The 21229-nt window shown below is 43.1% G+C and overlaps 2 long non-coding RNA genes across 3 annotated transcripts; both read right to left on the bottom strand.

The window, feature by feature from the left end:
- Positions 1-7181: 7181 nt before the first annotated feature.
- On the bottom strand, positions 7182-10453 carry LOC123169776 (uncharacterized). Its single transcript, XR_006484948.1, has 2 exons — positions 10087-10453; positions 7182-7450 (listed from the first exon to the last, which is right to left on the bottom strand). It is a non-coding gene; the product is annotated as an uncharacterized lncRNA (long non-coding RNA).
- Positions 10454-11131: 678 nt separating this feature from the next.
- LOC123167802 (uncharacterized) lies at positions 11132-12580 on the bottom strand. Of its 2 annotated transcripts, none has more exons than XR_006484096.1 (3): positions 12308-12580; positions 11538-11651; positions 11132-11461 (listed from the first exon to the last, which is right to left on the bottom strand). It is a non-coding gene; the product is annotated as an uncharacterized lncRNA (long non-coding RNA). The 2 variants fall into 2 exon arrangements; XR_006484097.1 differs by having other exon boundaries at positions 11538-11646.
- Positions 12581-21229: the final 8649 nt, after the last annotated feature.

Raw genomic sequence — 21229 nt, 5'->3', positions numbered from 1 at the left:
CGTGGTGTTCCTCTTTTTCCTTTTCTGCATTTCGCAAAAGGGAGGGATTGGGACGACAAGTAGCTAGACGGGGACTTGATTAGCTCCAATTTAAGGTCGATTGTTCTTTTTGGCTTTTTTTTTGAAGAACCTACACTTCTTACACGCAGATCTTGATGATATTTGTGAAACAGGTTTTTTTTTTCTTTTTTTCGAAAAGGGGGATCTCCCCGGCCTCTGCATCAGAGTGATGCATACGGCCCTCTTATTAACGAAATAAAAGGTTCCAACAAGGTTCCAAAGTCTCCGACTGAAAAGTAATAAAAAGACAGCTCACACAGAGCTAAAGAGGCTGGACACACAGACTAGCCAAGATAAGACGCCACAACCGGCTGGCTAAAGATAGATAGGTAAACTAATTGCCTATCCTATTACATGACCGCCATCCAAACCGGTTGAAGATATCCCTAGCTACCATCTCCCAGCGGATAGATCCAGTAACCAAATGCTCCCTGGCCTCCATCGGAGTGAGTAGCGACCATGAACGGATCACAGCCGTGGCTCGGAAAATAACCTGCAAAAAGTGAATACATGATGTTCTGTTAAAAACCAAATCATTTCTGCAAGTCCAGATAGTCCACAACAAAGCGCAAACTCCAACGCGAATATGTCTCGCTAATTCAGGCTCAATCCCAGTGAGCCATGTCCCAAATAACGTAGTGACAGAATTCGGTGGAGTAATATTAAAAGCAATGTGAACCGTCCTCCAAAGTACTGTGGCAAACGGGCAATCAAAAAAGAGATGTTTGATCGTCTCGTCCCGATCACAAAAGCTACACCTCGTAGGTCCTGTCCAATTACGCTTAATCAAGTTATCCTTGGTTAAAATAACCTGTTTATGGACAAACCACATAAACACCTTTATTTTCAAAGGAACTTTGACAGCCCAAACATGCTTGGAGGTAGGAATGGAGCTCGAATTAATTACATCAATATACATTGATTTAACCGTGAATACTCCAGACCTAGTCAGTTTCCAGCGTAATACATCGGGTTGTTGAGAAAGATGGACATCCATTAGTCTCCGAACTAGACGGAGCCAATCTTCCCAACGATTGCCCACTAACGACCGTCTGAACTGAATATTAAGGGGGATGGATTGAAACACCGTAGCAACGAACACCTCACGTCGTTGAACAATGCGATATAAAGACGGATATTGAATGGCCAAGGGTGTCTCGCCGAGCCAAGTATCCTCCCAAAAGCGTGTATTTGTGAAACAGGTCGATTGGTTTCATCTCTCTAATGCCTGCTTGGTGTTAGTTCTTAAGGCATGCATCGGGTAGATCGGTGCGACTCACAATACATGATTCAAGACCCCTAACAACAAGGTACGTGGGTTCATTGTTGATCATTTGAGGTGCTATCCACCACCATATCTTCAAGAGTTAATTACATGTTTAGTACATGAATTTGCACGACGGATACATATTAACATAAAGTTAAAAATGACGAAAAAAATAGCCCAACAACTTGTGTTTGTGGTACATTTCCGTCGTTGGCCGTTATCTCTCCGTTAACTCGGTTGTGAGTCTGGCCATGCTCTCTTACATGTGGGGCCCATCTATAAGTGGGGGAAAGAGAAATAAACAGAAAAATAAAATTCCTCGAGTGTGCTAGACGGAGCCTCCCGGTTCTGATTTTTACCAACCATACGCCGATCTAATGGTTCATCAGCTGGGTTTTTAGGCACTAAATTTATTTATTCTTTACTACTCCCTTCGTCCAATATAAGAGCATTTTTGACACTATAGGATGGAGGGAGTAATACCCTAATGGAAAGAGATCAAATACCACCAAGTTCTACAACTTGAAGAAAAAAGTAGCTTGGGTGATATGGCCATTGGGCCAAATCTGAAAAGTGAAGACGATGTCTCCAACGACCTAGGGTCGAATCCTAGTTCATGCGGTAGACTAATACTTTTATAATTTACGCACGGTTTATGTGGAAATACTAGAAAAGAAATGGTTGAAGGTAAAATAAAAGATGTTGCTCGCGTGCGCCGCGAGCTCTCGCGTTTGAGTCCCGTCTGCTACAGGCATGGAATTTTAATTTTCTATTCATTTCTCTATCCCCGGTTGCATGTGGGCCCCACAGTTAAGAGAGCACGGGCCCAGACTCGCTGGCTTGCCATGTAGACAGAGTTAACCGAGAGATAATGGCCAGCGACGGAAATGTATCTTATTGCACCCCAAACACAAGTTGTTGGGCTTCTTTGTGTCATTTTTCAAGTTTATGTATGAATTTGTACCCGTCGTGCAAGTTTATATATTAACAATGTAATTAACTCTTTTGTAATTCAGAAGTATGGGGTTTAATTATTTAGTCTTAGAATATGTTAACATAGTTGAAAATAAGTTTAGGTCGCGTTTGGAAATAATATTTATGTTTCTTCACAGAAAAATAAATAATATTCATGTGTCACAAATGGTAACCTATTTTCCCATATAAATATGTTATTAATAACAAAAAAAGGAATTAGTTTTTTTAACAAAGGGTTCATGCATGATGATCATACACTGTTTACAAAATATGCACATTTTCCCAAAAAAACAAAGCCAGGAAAATAAAAGAAAATGCAAAAAAAGAAAGAAAACACAATAAAACCGACCAAATCAGCTAAAAATTGGATGGTGAAACCAGAAATTGATGAAACTGTAAATCACACCAGAAAACCAACAGAACAAAGTGAAAAGCAGAAAAAAAAAACGGTAAATGCTATTTCTCACCCAGTTTGAGTCCTAATAAGTCTCGCCTACAGCACGATGCTATTGGACTAGCCCCTGTAGGTACACACGAGTTTTTTCTGGCTTGTGTTCTTACCGGCATTTTCACTGTTTTGCATCGGGTTTCTTTGCGTTGTTTCATTCTCTGTGGTTTTCTTCGGTTTTCCTCTATTTCTTTCCTTTTTTTCCTCGATTTTTTTTGTTATCTTCTTTGGTGTTATCCTTGGTTAAAATAACCTGTTTATGGACAAACCACATAAACACCTTTATTTTCAAAAGAACTTTGACAGCCTAAACATGCTTGGAGGTAGGAATGGAGTTCGAATTAATTACATCAATATACATTGATTTAACCGTGAATACTCCAGACCTAGTCAGTTTCCAGCGTAATACATCGGGTTGTTGAGAAAGATGGACATCCATTAGTCTCCGAACTAGACGGAGCCAATCTTCCCAACGATTGCCCACTAACGACCGTCTGAACTGAATATTAAGGGGGATGGATTGAAACACCGTAGCAACGAACACCTCACGTCGTTGAACAATGCGATATAAAGACGGATATTGAATGGCCAAGGGTGTCTCGCCGAGCCAAGTATCCTCCCAAAAGCGTGTATTTGTGAAACAGGTCGATTGGTTTCATCTCTCTAATGCCTGCTTGGTGTTAGTTCTTAAGGCATGCATCGGGTAGATCGGTGCGACTCACAATACATGATTCAAGACCCCTAACAACAAGGTACGTGGGTTCATTGTTGATCATTTGAGGTGCTATCCACCACCATATCTTCAAGAGTTAATTACATGTTTAGTACATGAATTTGCACGACGGATACATATTAACATAAAGTTAAAAATGACGAAAAAAATAGCCCAACAACTTGTGTTTGTGGTACATTTCCGTCGTTGGCCGTTATCTCTCCGTTAACTCGGTTGTGAGTCTGGCCATGCTCTCTTACATGTGGGGCCCATCTATAAGTGGGGGAAAGAGAAATAAACAGAAAAATAAAATTCCTCGAGTGTGCTAGACGGAGCCTCCCGGTTCTGATTTTTACCAACCATACGCCGATCTAATGGTTCATCAGCTGGGTTTTTAGGCACTAAATTTATTTATTCTTTACTACTCCCTTCGTCCAATATAAGAGCATTTTTGACACTATAGGATGGAGGGAGTAATACCCTAATGGAAAGAGATCAAATACCACCAAGTTCTACAACTTGAAGAAAAAAGTAGCTTGGGTGATATGGCCATTGGGCCAAATCTGAAAAGTGAAGACGATGTCTCCAACGACCTAGGGTCGAATCCTAGTTCATGCGGTAGACTAATACTTTTATAATTTACGCACGGTTTATGTGGAAATACTAGAAAAGAAATGGTTGAAGGTAAAATAAAAGATGTTGCTCGCGTGCGCCGCGAGCTCTCGCGTTTGAGTCCCGTCTGCTACAGGCATGGAATTTTAATTTTCTATTCATTTCTCTATCCCCGGTTGCATGTGGGCCCCACAGTTAAGAGAGCACGGGCCCAGACTCGCTGGCTTGCCATGTAGACAGAGTTAACCGAGAGATAATGGCCAGCGACGGAAATGTATCTTATTGCACCCCAAACACAAGTTGTTGGGCTTCTTTGTGTCATTTTTCAAGTTTATGTATGAATTTGTACCCGTCGTGCAAGTTTATATATTAACAATGTAATTAACTCTTTTGTAATTCAGAAGTATGGGGTTTAATTATTTAGTCTTAGAATATGTTAACATAGTTGAAAATAAGTTTAGGTCGCGTTTGGAAATAATATTTATGTTTCTTCACAGAAAAATAAATAATATTCATGTGTCACAAATGGTAACCTATTTTCCCATATAAATATGTTATTAATAACAAAAAAAGGAATTAGTTTTTTTAACAAAGGGTTCATGCATGATGATCATACACTGTTTACAAAATATGCACATTTTCCCAAAAAAACAAAGCCAGGCAAATAAAAGAAAATGCAAAAAAAGAAAGAAAACACAATAAAACCGACCAAATCAGCTAAAAATTGGATGGTGAAACCAGAAATTGATGAAACTGTAAATCACACCAGAAAACCAACAGAACAAAGTGAAAAGCAGAAAAAAAAAACGGTAAATGCTATTTCTCACCCAGTTTGAGTCCTAATAAGTCTCGCCTACAGCACGATGCTATTGGACTAGCCCCTGTAGGTACACACGAGTTTTTTCTGGCTTGTGTTCTTACCGGCATTTTCACTGTTTTGCATCGGGTTTCTTTGCGTTGTTTCATTCTCTGTGGTTTTCTTCGGTTTTCCTCTATTTCTTTCCTTTTTTTCCTCGAATTTTTTTTGTTATCTTCTTTGGTGTACGGCTGGTTTATTATTATTATTCTGTTCTAACAACACGTGAAAAAAAATCATACATATTGTAAATTTATCATATACATCAGAAACATTTTTATACACGTTGAACATTTTTCAAATACATAATTAATATATTTTTAGATATATATTATCTGATGCCTACTTTTTCATACACATTTATCCTTTTTCATATGCATCTAAAATAGTAATTTCTATGTGTTTAACATTCTCCATATGCATGAATAATTATTATTTTTCAAATATGTCTTTTGAATATTTTTACGAAGATGTGTTAAAAATCAAATACACATTGAAACATTTTTTAGAATGATTATAAATATTTCTTGAAAACAATGCGAATATTTTTACATTGCATAAATATTTTTTTAAAGTCACAAACAAAATTCTGAAGCACGTGATTTTTTTAATGCAACGTTCATTTTTTTTGAACGATATGAAACAGTTTTTTTAATTTCACAAACGTTTGTTTACATAGTATAACAAAGTTAGAAAATATCACGCACACTTTTTTTTAAACACGTGACCGTTTTATAAATGTCACCTACATTTTTTTTAATGGTACAAACATTTGTAAAAGTTGAGAAAACTATTTTTACACTGCCTGAACATTTTTTAAATGTTTGTTAAACATTTCTAAACTAACTTAAATTGTTGTATCATATTATTTTTTAGGGAAATGTTTTCATACTATGTGTATTTAGTATTTATCAATATATAAAACTACTAAAAAAGGAAAAATCATGTGTGTGACATCAGATGATGAGACCACAGAAGCACATGGGTCGACCCACAACCTAACCAGATTGACCTTGTTAACATTGATTTTCCGGCCGGCCAGGTAAATGTCATTGATCTTGACATATCTGCCTGTGTTACATGAATAATTTATTACTGTATGCGTGAGAGGTTGGCACTTCTTATTGTTCCAAAAAGAAAGTACGTGCTCAGCTATAAACCACAAAAAAGACAGGCACACACCCTTAAGAGAAGTAACTGTCGTACTTGAGCACCAAATCTAAGGCTCAGAACATTAGGCAAAATAAAGTAGAAATATCACAAACATGAAATGGTAAGAAATCAGGGATCAATTGGAGGAAAATAGGAATGGGGAGAACGTACCTTGCTATTTTTTGGGCAAACAGATTATGATGGATGCAGAATGATCTTGTGTGGCTGCAGAATGATTTATGGTATAAACAAAACACAAATGGATGAAACAAGTTGATATCAAAATGACATATAAGAAATCAATCAAAAGGGATCTTAGTGTCCCATACACCAAAGCAAATCAACCTCTCTTTTTAAAGAGAATAATCACCTCAAAATAAAAAGAGCATGCTAGCCTACAGCTGCAGTTGAGTAACTTCACTTTTACAAATTTGAAGGTTTAATTTTCCAAATAATTCGCTCTTTGAATATCTTCCTCTGAACGAAGTCAAATACAGTCGAGAATGTCTATGAAGCCAATGTCATGCGCGTTATTGTTTGCGGACAGCTTTTGACTAATTCCAGTTCTGCTTGAAACATCACATATAACTGGCTAGTGCTTTATTTCTGAAACTGGAGTGCCAAAAATAATAATCCGAAATTATAAATAGGGATAAGTCAACAGAAACGATAATTCCATAGGATGCAAATCCGAAAAATTATTGAATCATCATTTTATCAATGTTCATATTGTAATCATTAGAATCAATATTTTTTATACTTCAAATACTACACGCTGAGGAAGCAAACTCTGGAAACTGATTCTGACAATTACCTCTAGACAATGAATCGTGAACTTACGTGGTGCTCTCCGAATAACTGAGAAAAAACAGTGGACACATTAGAAGATGGCAAAAATGATTTTATACTGCAGTAAAAAGAAGCAAATACTCTTACGGCACAATCAGTGGAGGCATGCCGACAGCGTCATGGGCAACATCGGAGGGCCCTCTTACGGCACTGGGTGGGTATGACGCCCCCGATTCAATCGTACACTAATCATGCACGCAAATGTGTACGATCAAGATCAGGGACTCACGGGAAGATATCACAACACAACTCTACAACATAGATAAGTCATATAAGCACCATAATACAAGTCAGGGGCCTCGAGGGCTCGAATACAAGTACTCGATCATAGACGAGTCAGCGGAAGCAACAATATCTGTGTACAGACATAAGTTAAACAAATTTGCCTTAACAAGGCTAGCACAAAAGTAGCAACAATCGAAAAGGCAAGGCCTCCTGCCTGGGACCTCCTAACTACTCCTCGAAGCCGAACTCCATGTAGAATCATCCTCGGGATCTCTAGCTCCTGGACTCCAGCATCTGGTTGCGACAACCAGGTATAAAAAGGAGAAAAGAGGGAGAAAAGCAACCGTGAGTACTCATCCAAAGTACTCGCAAGCAAGGATCTACACTACATATGCATGGGTATATGTGTAAAGGGCCATATCGATGGACCGAACTGCAGAATGCCAGAATAAGAGGGGGATAGCTAATCTTGTCGAAGATTACGCTTCAGGCCACCTCCATCTTGCAGCATGTAGAAGAGAGTAGATGGTAAGTTCACCAAGTAGCATCATATAGCATAAGCCTACCCGGCGATCCCCTCCTCGTCGCCCTGTTAGAGAGCGATCACCGGGTTATATCTGGCATTTGGAAGGGTGTGTTTTATTAAGTATCCGGTTCTAGTTGTCATAAGGTCAAGGTACAACTCCAAGTCGTCCTGTTACCGAAGATCACGGCTATTCGAATAGATAAACTTTCCTGCAGGGGTGCACCACATAACCCAACACGCTCGATCCCATTTGGCCGAACACACTTTCCTGGGTCATGCCCGGCCTCGGAAGATCAACACGTCGCAGCCCCACCTAGGCTCAACAGAGAGGTCAGCACGCCGGTCTAAATCCTATGCGCGCAGGGGTCTGGGCCCATCGCCCATTGCACACCTGCACGTTGCGTACGCGGCCGGAAGCAGACCTAGCCCCCTTAATACAAGCGCGAGCTTACGGTCCAATGCGACGCGCGCCACTCAGTCGCTGACGTCAAAAAGAGCTTCGGCTGATACCACGACGCCGAGTGTCCATAACTGTTCCCGCGTAGTTGGTTAGTGCGTATAGACCAAATGGCCAGACTCAGATCAAATACCAAGATCTCGTTAAGCGTGTTAAGTATCCGCGAACGCCGACCAGGGCCAGGCCCACCTCTCTCCTAGGTGGTCTCAACCTGCCCTGTCGCTCCGCCACAAAGTAACAGTCGGGGGCCGTCAGGAACCCAGGCCCACCTCTACCGGGATGGAGCCACCTGTCCTTTCAGCCCCCTCATCAGAACCACTTGCGGGTACTCAACGAGCTGACCCGACTTTAGTCACCACATGTGTCATGTATATAAGTATATAGTATATACCCGTGATCACCTCCCGAAGTGATCACGACCCAGTAGTATAGCATGGCAGACGGACAAGAGTGTAGGGCCACTGATGGAACACTAGCATCCTATACTAAGCAGTAGGATAGCAGGTAAGGGTAACAACTGTAGCAACAATGACAGGCTATGCAGCAGAATAGGATTAACCGAAAGCAGTAGCATGCTACACTACTCTAATGCAAGCAGTATAGAGAAGAATAGGCGATATCTGGTGATCAAGGGGGGGCTTGCCTGGTTGCTCTGGCAAGGAGGGGTCGTCAACTCCGTAGTCGTACTGGGTAGCAGTGGCGTCGGTCTCGTAGTCTACCGGAGAGAAGAGGGGGGAGAAACAATAAATATAATGCAAACATAAGCATGACGATGCAAGACATGACAATGAGCGGTGCTAGGTGTGCCCTAACGCGGTAGTAGGTGATACCGGCGAAAGGGGGAAATATCCGGGAAAGTATTCCCGGTATTTCGCGTTTTCGGATAGATGAACCTGAGGGGGAAAGTTGCGTGTTCGATATGTAGGGCTGTGTGGCGGACGAACGGGCTGCGTAGTCGGATTCGTCTCGTCGTTCTGAGCAACTTTCATATATAAAACTTTTTCATCCGAGATACGGTTTATTTTATATTAATTTTCGAAGCTTTATTGATTTTCCTGAATTTCTGGAATTAATTTAATTCGAAATAAAACAGAAAATACTTTTGTCACCCAGTGCTACCCTGGCCTATTTGTATGACAGTGGGGCTAGGGGTGGTCCAGTCAGCTGGGTCAACAACAGTTGACCAGTCAATGCTGACCCACATGTAAGTGTCACAGGTGCTAACAGAAGTAGCTAGACTAAAATAAACTAAAGGGGGCCACATGTCATTGGGCCAACTAAGTCTACCTAATACGGGAGTACTAAACAAATCCTAGTACTAAACCAAAGTGTTGGCTGGCTGTAGGCATGCACAAGAGCACGCAACGCATATGCAGGAGCGTTGGATGCTTGTGTGCACGAATGCATGGCCGTCCATGCCCGAAGCATAGCACGACGAGCGTGAGCAGAAGGCCGTGGGCCGGTCGCAGCAGCAGCGGCAGCAGGCGAGCATTAGGCGGCCGAGCACGGGCAACAGCAAGCGGTAGAAAGCAGCAGTAAGAGCAGTACGAAGCAGCGGCAGCAGCAAGCGAAGGCAGCAGCAGCGGTAGTGCAGCAGCAAGCAGCGACGGGAACGCAGCAGCAGGTGGCTGAGGGTACGCGCGTGTGGGCGTAGGGATGGGCAGGACCTGCCGCGCGCTCGAGGTCGGGTGCGGCCACGGGTGGGCATGAGCGGAGGGGCGAGCGGTGCACGCAGAGATCTGGGCTCGATGTAGATCGAAGCCACAGGCACACAGCTGGCTCGCCAAGGGCACGGGCAACATCTACGCGAGGCCACTAGCGGGGCGGCGCACTTGGCTGGGCGAAAGGAGCACAACAGCAGCGGCGCTGAGCTCCGGCGGCCATGGCAGCAGCAACAGTATGCACGGAATCGAGACGCGGCAAGAGGGGAAGTGATGAGGAGCTCACCACGGAGGCACATGGAGGCCCGTTGGTGGCTTAGGAGCTGCAGAGGCGACGGATTGACGAAGAACTGCGGCAACGACCGAGGAAGAAGATGGTGTCGATTCGGCCGCTGCAGTGGCTCCGGGCTTGAGCTCGTGGGCGAGGAAGACGAAGAGGACGACGGCGGATCTCCTGGACATGTCGGCGAGGCGAGGGCTTGGTGTTAGGCGACGGGGCCATGATGATGGACTCACTCGGCTTGCGCGAGGAAGAAGAGATCGAGGCGAGGGGGAATTGGGGAGGCTAGGGTTCCAGGAGGGGTGTGGGGGTCTTATCCACGCGGGGGTAATGGCAGAGAGGCGCGGGATGGCCGACACGGCGCGGCCTCCGCGCCATGGACGACGCAGGGGCGTCCATGGTGCCTCCTATGAACAGGAGGATGAGGAGGGAGGGGGAGTTGGGCTGGGCTGCAGTGTTGCGCGGCTGGGCCAAGTGCACAGTGCAGCCTGGCCTTTTCTTTTTACTTTTCATTTTGTTTTCTTTTATTCTTTCAAAAAAATTCTATTTATTTTTAACTTCAAATTATTTTGTTAAAATAAAATACAAAACTAGTTTCTAAATTAGTATAAGTAAATATACCTCCGCCACAAAAAGTTTGGTACTCAAATAATTTAGTTTGATATTTTAGAAATTATAAAAGGCATTTATATAATCGCTCAAGCCACTGTTTTAATCATTTTTTAGCACTTAAACACTTTATAAAAATTTGGTTTCTTCACCATAATTACCTATGCATTATTTGGCACAAACCGAACATTTTAGTTTTAATATTTGAATTTTTTTATTGTTTGCTTGATTTTGAATTTAATTTGAATCGGTTTCGAACTAACGCGAGATTAGCCACAATAACCAAGGTCACGTGGCATCATTAGCAGAGGTTCACTGTAGCTTAATTACCCGGGCGTCACAGTGGGACAAACGTAGGACGACATGAGTGTGATGCTAGTGCTAGGGTTTCATACTAAATACTGAAGAAATATAAGAGCGTTTAGATTACAGAGGGACTAAATACTAAATACTAAATACCAATGCCTTTATCAGTCACCACCAATATATTTTCATACTAAATACGACAATCACACTCAGAGCACTAATCTTTCACTACATCATGAACTGCATGTTCATGCGCCATTTGTGTCCCCTTGGATTCGCGGTGCCATTTGATCAACTAAAGTCTTCTCATCGCAGGTAATGCAGTAGCAAAGAATTTCATCAGGATCGCCAGTAAAACCACATGTCCCAGATTCGTACTTATGTTGTGTGCAAAAGGGATCACAACTGTCATGATTACAAGGAACAGGAAGTTTGTAGGTTTGTTGCTTACACTTAGCATCCGTACCTGTATCCAGAGAAACGCATTAAGACACGATATATATATTTGAAGTAAAGCTTTCGTAATATGTGTTTTTACTTACCATGACAGAAGACGAGTGCTAACATGAACATAGATGCAACTACTATTGACACCCTCCGCTCCATGGTTTATTCTTGGATCGGTAGCTTGGGATGTAGAAGGCGGAGTTTCTATCCTTCAAAAAGTACATTCAATCCTTTAAAAAAAATCACAGTGATATTTTCTATAAAAGACTGAAACTTGCTATTTCAAAAGAGTTGAATAAACAATTCGCTATTCCAATTCAGTTATTCCAATTCTAATTTGCTATTTCAAAAAAAAATCACAGTGATATTTTTGAACAATGTCATTTCAGTTATTCCAATTCTAATTTGCTATTTCAAAAGAGTTGAATAAACAATTCTAATTTTGAACAATGTCATTTCAGTTATTCCAATTTACATACCACGATTCCAGTGTCGTTTCAAAGAACGCAGACTATCAATTTGACATATGTGCACACTGTTTTGTACTGTAGAATTTAAGATCACAAAACCAAATAACAAAAAAAAATCGATTCACTCATCAACTTCTCAATTTTATAAATTGTTTTCGCTGGATTCTACGATTCATAAATCATGCCGTTCAAATCATGTTTCAATGTATTTCACACACATTCCACAACAATAACCGATGCTCTCTGTCACAAACATACAAACATCTGAAAATGAAGGAGCAGGGTAGGCCGGCCATCAGGTGAAGGAGCAAGGGATGTCCAAATCATTCAAAATAAAATCGAAATCGTCAAGTACAGATGGAGAGAGATTAGGGGAGATGGGCTTCATTACTCACCAGATCCGGTGGCGGTCAGATTTGGAGTCGCCGGATCCAGCGACGCCCGTGCGCGGTGACCCGCCGGCGTGATTTGGCGTCGCTCCTCACCGGCCTGGTGGTACAGCCGCGCCGGCGCCGCTGCCGGTCTTGGGTGTGTCCCCCGTGGTAGGTGACGGCCGCAGAAGCCGGATCCACTGCCGGAAGTTGGTGGAGAAGCTAGACCTTGTGGCGGCGGCGACCGGTGTGCAACTCACGAGAGAGAGAGAGGAAGAGAGCTCGATGTGGGAAATACTCCCTCCGTTCCTAAATATAAATATAAGTCTTTTTAGACATTTCAAATAAACTACAACATACGAATACATATAGACATATTTTAAATGGTAGATTCATTCATTTTGGTCCGTATGTAGTTACTTGTTGAAATCTCTAGAAAGACTTATATTTGGGAACGGAGGGAGTAGACAACAGCGTGGGGTTGATATTATCTTTTTTTTTTACTTTTTTTGCGTGGATCTTTTTTTTAACTGCAGGTTGATATTATCTATTCTGGGGTCCATCTTGTATTGCATCTCTAGAACACTTGTATCCTGGAAGTGGTGGGGGAAAAGAAATCTCATGGGGTCCACCAGCATCAATCTAGAAGCAGTGAAAGATGGTGGATTTCCCGCCAGCAGCTACCGGAACCGGTAAAATTACTTATTCGACGGGTGCACAACCTAACGCCCGTGGCGGCACACAGTAGTGCTAATAATATGCATGTATTTTCGGCTAAAAAAATATGCATGTTTTTTTTTGAACCGGGCTCACACCCCTTTCCATTACTTTCATAACGAAAATAACCAGCACAATAGATTCCATCCGAACTGCTATACCAAACGAGAAGGGTGCGGGAAAGGGACACGCGAGTTGGTTTGTTAACAGGAAACCCGCTGTAGATGCTCAAACTTGAGGCATCCACCATGGGGCAAAAACCTGCTAACACCACTCAATGACAATTAGTGAACAAAGAAAAGTACCAGGCGGCCATTGACCTTACTTGAAACCAATCTTAGTAGGCATCCAACATCTGTGAGAGCTTAGCAAAACACCAGAAGCTACCATTAAACTAGAAGAGGCTTCTCACCTCTCAACGCTGCACAGCCCCAATGCCATCTGCAATTAAGAACCTACCGCGAGAAGGAGACCTATTCGTCAAGGAAGCAGCCATCTGAGCCACCTTCTGTACACCAGCCTTGAATGTAGTTCTATCTTTCAGTTTCAGCAATCCTGTCCAACAAGTCAAAAAAGAACATGCAGTGAAAACAGCTTCCAATGGGGAGCAAACAATGTGTCCATCAGAAATGACTTTGTTTCTAGTGCAGCTGATCCTCCAACAAATAGCAGAAATGATCATTATATAAAACCTCTTGCCCTCAGGCAAGTAACAGTACAACCATGGTCAACTTTGCCAATGAAATCTGGGGCCACAAGGAGCACCCATTGCAAGCCCAAAAAAAACCCAAACAGGTCTAGCAAGTGTACAGCCAAAGAACAAATTAAATGATTAGCAGCCTCCACATTGCAACAAAAGGAATAGAGCGCTGCTATGCACACGATGATATACGGACGACGTGTGAACGATAGCATATATCAGTCCGTCTATGCGTATCAGTAGAGTTCAGTCGACGGCTGGATCGGGCATCGTCCCGCTGTCGTGCAGGCAGTGTCGTGCACACAACAGTTTCGAAAGGAATAAGAAGGATTTCCTCCCCAATTACCTTTGCGCAAGATATCACGTGTAGGGACAGCATTCTAAAAAAGTTGCCACATAAAGTTTTTGATTTTTAAAGGGATATTGGCTTTCCAAACCCACTTATACTTTGGACCAGCCAACCCTCTCTCTAGACACTTATAAACTGACTTAACAGTAAAGTCCCCATTGTTAGTCAGCGACTAAACAATGGAGTCCGAAGCATCACTTCTCTGAAAGGTCATGGCCCTAGAGACAATATCCTGCCATCACTAGCGGAAAGACGGCTAGCCATAACTTTCGTTAGTAGCACGTCGTTTTTCATCAACGCCAGCACTATTATTATCAGATAGTGTTGGCGTCGGCCAATTTCGTAAGCCATAGATATTTTGTTATTGCTGGGTAGGAATCCTAGGGAACGACACCGTATGTGGGTCCCAACATTCCGACCTGGCCTAACTTAGTGCCAGCGAGGCAAAAGTGCCCTACGACAGCACTAACCACAATAGCTATGGCGTCGTGGAGTAAGTTACGACAGCAGTATATTTTGCGGGTCCGCCTTGGGCGGTCCATTTTTGACCTAGCATAACATTGGCGTGAGTAGTATCCGAACGTCAGGGATACATATAATTGTAATGATGTTCCCTATTTTTTCGCACGCCAGTAATTACGTCGAAGCTGCATCCATTTAGATATTTTGCTTCTTCTTCGTCCCTCTTTCCCTCTTCCGCTCCTCTCTCTCTTCTCTTCTTCTTGAGAAAAAGACCAAATTCTTTCTTAGGATTTCTTAAGTAGGTAGTTAGATCTAGCTAGGTGATGCCTTAATTAAGCTTGCTAGCCTTCACACTATCACTCACTAAGCTAGTTTTCTTCTCCACCCACTCAAACACACACACTTGCATGCAAATTTCCACCACACTCCATTAATGGCGCCTCCAACTTAGGTACGGGCGGCCGGCCCCTCTCCTGCACCTTTGATGAGGTAAAATAGACCGAACGTCTCGTTAATTTATGTACATATATATGATGCATGTGCATATGGATGGATATGTGATGGATGTGTGGGTCAAATTAGTTGCTACCTATAGAAATTGCATTGCTCGTGAATTATTGTCTCGTGGTTTGTTTCATTTTGCACGCAAAATGTCTAGAGAGTTGCCAATGTTTTGGCAAAACGTTGATTCATTTCCGTTTCGTCAAATTTCAGGCACTTAATATGTCCCTTTTTTAGCAAAGGTCATGTCGAATTTTTTATGCCGTCATTGTTAATATATTTAATTATTTTTGTACTTTTACCTTTGCAACGCTGCTTGATCGATCAAAAGATTCAATATGGATCGAAGTGTGAAGGGCTTTCTGTTGGAAATATGCCCTAGAGGCAATAATAAATAGGTTATTATTATATTTCCTTGTTCATGATAATCGTTTATTATCCATGCTAGAATTGTATTGATAGGAAACTCAGATACATGTGTGGATACATAGACAACACCATGTCCCTAGTAAGCCTCTAGTTGACTAGCTCGTTGATCAATAGATGGTTACGGCTTCCTGACCATGGACATTGGATGTCGTTGATAACGGGATCACATCATTAGGAGAATGATGTGATGGACAAGACCCAATCCTAAGCCTAGCACAAGATCGTGTAGTTCGTTTGCTCAGAGCTTTTCTAATGTCAAGTATCATTTCCTTAGACCATGAGATTGTGCAACTCCCGGATACCGTAGGAATGCTTTGGGTGTACCAAACGTCACAACGTAACTGGGTGGCTATAAAGGTGCACTACAGGTATCTCCGAAAGTGTCTGTTGGGTTGGCACGAATCGAGACTGGGATTTGTCACTCCGTGTAAACGGAGAGGTATCTCTGGGCCCACTCGGTAGGACATCATCATAATGTGCACAATGTGACCAAGGAGTTGATCACGGGATGATGTGAGTTACGGAACGAGTAAAGAGACTTGCCGGTAACGAGATTGAACAAGGTATAGGGATACCGACGATCGAATCTCGGGCAAGTAACATACCGGTAGACAAAGGGAATTGTATACGGGATTGATTGAATCCCCGACATCGTGGTTCATCCGATGAGATCATCGTGGAACATGTGGGAGCCAACATGGGTATCCAGATCCCGCTGTTGGTTATTGACCGGAGAACGTCTCGGTCATGTCTGCATGGTTCCCGAACCCGTAGGGTCTACACACTTAAGGTTCGATGACGCTAGGGTTATAGGGAATAGATATACGTGGTTACCGAATGTTTTTCGGAGTCCCGGATGAGATCCCGGACGTCAAGAGGAGTTCCGGAATGGTCCGGAGGTGAAGATTTATATATGGGAAGTCCTGTTTTGGTCACCGGAAAAGTTTCGGGTGATATCGGTAATGTACCGGGACCACCGGGAGGGTCCCGGGGGTCCACCAAGTGGGGCCACCGGCCCCAGAGGGCTGCATGGGCCAAGTGTGGGAGGGGACCAGCCCCAGGTGGGCTGGTGCGCCCCCCCACAAGAGGCCCAGGGCGCAGGAAAGGGGGGAAGGGGGAAACCCTAGGCTCAGATGGGCCTAAGGCCCATCTAGTGGGGCGCCCCCTCTCTTCCCCCCTTTGGCCGCCCCCCCCAAGCACCATCTAGGGCTGGCCGCACCCCTTGGGGGGGGGACCCTAGATAGGGGCGCAGCCCTTCCCCTCCCCTATATATATTGGGGTTTTGGGGCTGCCCAAGACATGAGAACGTCTCTCTTCCGGCGCAGCCCTACCCCTCTCCCTCCTCCTCCTCTCCCGCGGTGCTTGGCGAAGCCTTGCGGGATTGCCACGCTCCTCCATCACCACCACGCCGTCGTGCTGCTGCTGGATGGAGTCTTCCCCAACCTCTCCCTCTCACCTTGCTGGATCAAGGCGTGGGCGACGTCACCGGGCTGTACGTGTGTTGAATGCGGAGGCACCGTTCTTCGGTGCTTAGATCGGAATCAACCGCGATCTGAATCGCAACGAGTACGACTCCTTCATCCGCGTTCTTGCAACGCTTCCGCATCGCGATCTACAAGGGTATGTAGATCCACTCCCCTTCCCCTCGTTGCTAGAGTACTCCATAGATTGATCTTGGTGATGCGTAGAAAATTTTGAATTTCTGCTACGTTCCCCAACAGTGGCATCATGAGCTAGGTCTATGCGTAGTTTCTATGCACGAGTAGAACACAAAGTAGTTGTGGGCGTCGATTTTGCCAATTCTTCTTGCCGCTACTAGTCTTATCTTGTTTCGGCGGCATTGTGGGATGAAGCGGCCCGGACCGACCTTACACGTACGCTTACGTGAGACAGGTTCCACCGACTGACATGCACTAGTTGCATAAGGTGGCTAGCGGGTGTCTGTCTCTCCCACTTTAGTCGGAACGGATTCGATGAAAAGGGTCCTTATGAAGGGTAAATAGAAATTGGCATATCACGTTGTGGTTTTACGTAGGTAAGAAACGTTCTTGCTAGAAACCTATACAAGCCACGTAAAAACTTGCAACAACAATTAGAGGACGTCTAACTTGTTTTTGCAGCATGTGCTATGTGATGTGATATGGCCAGAAGATGTGATGAATGATATATGTGATGTATGAGATTGATCATATTCTTGTAATAGGAATCACGACTTGCATGTCGATGAGTATGACAACCGGCAGGAGCCATAGGAGTTGTCTTTATTTTTTGTATGACCTGCGTGTCATTGAATAACGCCATGTAAATTACTTTACTTTATTGCTAAGCGCGTTAGCCATAGAAGTAGAAGTAATCGTTGGCGTGACAACTTCATGAAGACACAATGATGGAGATCATGGTGTCATGCCGGTGACAAAGATGATCATGGTGCCCCGAAGATGGAGATCAAAGGAGCAAAATGATATTGGCCATATCATGTCACTATTTGATTGCATGTGATGTTTATCATGTTATGCATCTTATTTGCTTAGAACGACGGTAGTAAGTAAGATGATCCCTCACTAAAATTTCAAGAGACGTATTCCCCCTAACTGTGCACCGTTGCGAAGGTTCGTTGTTTCGAAGCACCACGTGATGATCGGGTGTGATAGATTCTAACGTTCGAATACAACGGGTGTTGACGAGCCTAGCATGTACAGACATGGCCTCGGAACACGTGCGAAACACTTAGGTTGACTTGACGAGCCTAGCATGTACAGACATGGCCTCGGAACACAAGAGATCGAAAGATCGAACATGAGTCGTATAGCAGATACGATCAACATGGAGATGTTCACCGATGATGACTAGTCCGTCTCACGTGATGATCGGACACGGCCTAGTTTGACTCGGATCATGTATCACTTAGATGACTAGAGGGATGTCTATCTGAGTGGGAGTTCATTAATCAGATGAACTTAATTATCATGAACATAGTCAAAAGGTCTTTGCAAATTATGTCATAGCTTGCGCTTTAGTTCTACTGTTTAAGATATGTTCCTAGAGAAAATTTAGTTGAAAGTTGGTAGTAGCAATTATGCGGACTGGGTCCGTAAACTGAGGATTGTCCTCATTGCTGCACAGAAGGCTTATGTCCTTAATGCACCGCTCGGTGTGCTGAACCTCAGCGTCGTCTGTAGATGTTGCGAAACATCTGACATACACGTTTTGATGACTACGTGATAGTTCAGTGAGTAATGCTAACGGTTTAGAATTGTGGCACCAAAGACGGTTTTTGAAACGTCGCAGAACATATGAGATGTTCCGAAGACTGAAATTGGGATTTCGGACTAGTGCCCACGTCAAGAGGTATGAGACCTCTGACAAGTTTCTTAAGCCTGCAAACTAAGGGAGAAAAGCTCAATCGTTGAGCATGTGCTCAGATTGTCTGAGTACTACAATCACTTGAATCGAGTGGGAGTTAATCTTCCAGATGAGATAGTGATGGTTCTCCATAGTCACTGCCACCAAGCTATTAGAGCTTCGTGATGAACTATAACATATCAGGGATAGATATGATGATCCTTGAGCAACTCGCGATGTTTGACACCGCGAAAGTAGAAATCAAGAAGGAGCATCAATTGTTGATGGTTAGTAAAACCACTAGTTTCTAGAAGGGCAAGGGCAAAAGGGATACTTCATGAAACAGCAAATCATTTGCTGCTCTAGTGAAGAATCCCAAGGTTGAACCCAAACCCGAGACTAAGTGCTTCTGTAATGAGGGGAACGGTCACTGAAGCAGTACTACCCTAGATACTTGGTAGATGAGAAGGCAGGCAAGGTCGACAGAAGTATATTGGATATACGTTATATGAATGTGTACTTTACTAGTACTCCTAGCAGCACCAGGGTATTAGATACCGGTTCGGTTGCTAAGTGTTAGTAACTCGAAATAAAAGCTGCGGAATAAACGGAGACTAGCTAAAGGTGAGATGACGATATGTGTTGGAAGTGTTTCCAAGGTTGATGTGATCAAGCATCGCATGCTCCCTCTACCATCGAGATTTGGTGTTTGCGTTGAGCATGATTGGATTATGTTTATCGCAATACGGTTATTCATTTAAGGAGAATAATGGTTACTCTGTTTATTTGAATAATACCTTCAATGGTCTTGCACCTAAAATGAATCTCGATCGTAGTGATACACATGTTCGTGCCAAAAGATATAAATAGTAATGATAGTACCACATACTTGTGGCACTGCCATTTGAGTCATATTGGTATAGAACGCATGAAGAAGCTCCATGTAGATGGATCTTTGGACTCACTCGTTTTTGAAAAGATTGAGACATGCGAACCATGTCTATTGGTATATATGCATGAAGAAACTCCATGCAGATGGATCGTTTGGACTCACTTGATTTTGAATCACTTGAGACATGCAAATCATACCACATGAGCAAGATGACTGAAAGGCCTCGTTTTCAGTAAGATGGAACAAGAGAGCAACTTGTTGGAAGTAATACATTTGATGTATGCAGTCCAATGAGTGCTGAGGCATGCAGTGGATATCGTTATGTTCTTACTTCACAGATGATTTGAGTAGATGCTGGGTGTATTTACTTGATGAAACACAAGTCTGAATTATTGAAAGGTTCAAGTAATTTCAGAGTGAAGTTGAAGATCGTCGTGACAAGAGGATAAAATGTCTGTGATATGATCATAGAGATGAGTATCTGAGTTACGAGTTTGGCACACAATTAAGACATTGTGGAAAGTGTTTCACAATTAATACCGCCTGGAACACCATAGTGTGATGGTGTGTCCGAACATCATAACTGCACCCTATTGGATATGGTGCATACCATGATGTCTCTTATCGAATTACCACTATCGTTTATGGGTTAGGCATTAGAGATAACCGCATTCACTTTAAAAGGGGCACCACGCAATTCCGTTGAGACGACACCGTTTAGAGAAACCTAAGTTGTCGTTTCTTAAAAGTTTGGGGCTGCGATGCTTATGTGAAAAAGTTTCAGGCTGATAAGCTCGAACCCAAAGCGGATAAATGCATCTTCATAGAATACCCAAAACAGTTGGGTATACCTCCTATTTCAGATCTGGAAGCAAAAGTAATTGCTTCTAGAAACGAGTCCTTTCTCGAGGAAAAGTTTCTCTCGAAAGAATTGAGTGGGAGGATGGTGGAGACTTGATAAGGTTATTGAACCGTCACTTCAACTAGTGTGTAGCAGGGCACAGGAAGTTGTTCCTGTGGCACCTACACCAATTGAAGTGGAAGCTTATGATAGTGATCATGAAACTTCGGATCAAGTCACTACCAAACCTCGTAGGACGACGAGGATGCGTGCTACTTCAGAGTGGTACGTGATCCTGTCTGAGATATCATGTTGTTGGACAATACTGAACCTACGAGCTATGGAGAAGCGATGGTGGGCCCATATTCCGACAAATGGTTAGAAGCCATGAAATCCGAGATAAATGGATCTTTGAGAAGAAGACGGACGTGGACGGTAATGTTACCGTCTATGAAGCTCGACTTGTGGCAAAGAGTATTTCCACAAGTTCAAGGAGTTGACTACGATGAGATTTTCTCATCCGTAGCGATGCTTAAGTCCGTCGGAATCATGTTAGCATTAGCTGCATTTATGAAATCTGGCAGATGGATGTCAAAACAAGTTTCCTTACCAGTTTTCGTAAGGAAAGGTTGTATGTGATACAATCAGAAAGGTTTTGTCGATCCTAAGGATGCTAAAAGGTATGCTAGCTCCAGCGATCCTTCCATGGATTA

Source organism: Triticum aestivum, chromosome 7D, assembly GCF_018294505.1.
Source record: "Triticum aestivum cultivar Chinese Spring chromosome 7D, IWGSC CS RefSeq v2.1, whole genome shotgun sequence".
Classification (NCBI taxonomy): Eukaryota; Viridiplantae; Streptophyta; class Magnoliopsida; order Poales; family Poaceae; genus Triticum; species Triticum aestivum.
This window is presented reverse-complemented; position numbering and strand designations above follow the sequence as displayed.